Source organism: Dromaius novaehollandiae, chromosome 10, assembly GCF_036370855.1.
Source record: "Dromaius novaehollandiae isolate bDroNov1 chromosome 10, bDroNov1.hap1, whole genome shotgun sequence".
In the NCBI taxonomy this organism is placed as follows: domain Eukaryota; kingdom Metazoa; phylum Chordata; class Aves; order Casuariiformes; family Dromaiidae; genus Dromaius; species Dromaius novaehollandiae.
Genome location: NC_088107.1, coordinates 16,047,903 through 16,049,063, shown reverse-complemented (window position 1 = coordinate 16,049,063; position 1,161 = coordinate 16,047,903).

Sequence of the window (1,161 nt, the reverse complement as noted above, 5' to 3'; positions counted from 1 at the left end):
CTTCCCGCGTCCCTCCTCCCGCTTTGCGACCGGCCCCCGGTCTCGCTGCTTCGCCCCGCCTGCGCGCGGCTGCGTGCGGCGCGCCGCCGCCGCCGCCATTGCAGGCGTGGGCAGCCGCGTTCGGCGTCTCGCCGCCAGACGCAGGGAAGCTGTGAAACGCTTCGTGCCCGTTCGCGGGCGCTGCTCGGCTGCGTCAGGAGCCCTCCGAAACGGCGATTGCAGCCCCAAACCGGGCAGTGGGACCCCGGGCGAGAGGCCCGTCGTGGCCCTCCGGCGGGGCGGTGAATAGCCGGCTGCCAACATGGCGCCGGGGCGGCCGAGACCTTGGGGGAGGCAGATGTGAAAGAGGGGCTCCATGGCTTGAAAAATGCGTCCAGCGGGGAGGATGAGGGTAAAAGTCAGACGACCTCACTGCCAAAGCAACAAGTGTGTGCTCGATGGCTGGAGCAGGCATCGCGACCCGCCTGCGACAGGCCTTTGAGGCCCTGTGGTGACCAGGCTGCGGTGGAGGGGTTCAGTCCGAGTCAGAGACGCGTGCCCGTTCGCGGGCGCTGCTCGGCTGCGTCAGGAGCCCTCCGAAACGGCGACTGCAGCCCCAAACCGGGCAGTGGGACCCCGGGCGAGAGGCCCGTCGTGGCCCTCCGGCGGGGCGGTGAATAGCCGGCTGCCAACATGGCGCCGGGGCGGCCGAGACCTTGGGGGAGGCAGATGTGAAAGAGGGGCTCCATGGCTTGAAAAATGCGTCCAGCGGGGAGGATGAGGGTAAAAGTCAGACGACCTCACTGCCAAAGCAACAAGTGTGTGCTCGATGGCTGGAGCAGGCATCGCGACCCGCCTGCGACAGGCCTTTGAGGCCCTGTGGTGACCAGGCTGCGGTGGAGGGGTTCAGTCCGAGTCAGAGACGCGTCTCGGGGCGTCTGCCCAGAGCGAGAACTGTGAAAGCACAAAGGTTTATAAGTCTGAAGGTCAGGGACTACGTGCAGGAAGAGATGCTAATTGCCTCTCTCCATCCTTTTCTACCATTCAGTGAATGTCTATTACGGTAAACTGGTTTACAACAGAAAGCCTGCCCCTTGCAGCTGTCCTTGCTGCATGTTGTCCTTCTGCCATCCCTTTATAGTAGTTTATGAAGCTTTTGCTTTTGCAGTTTTATGACAGCTG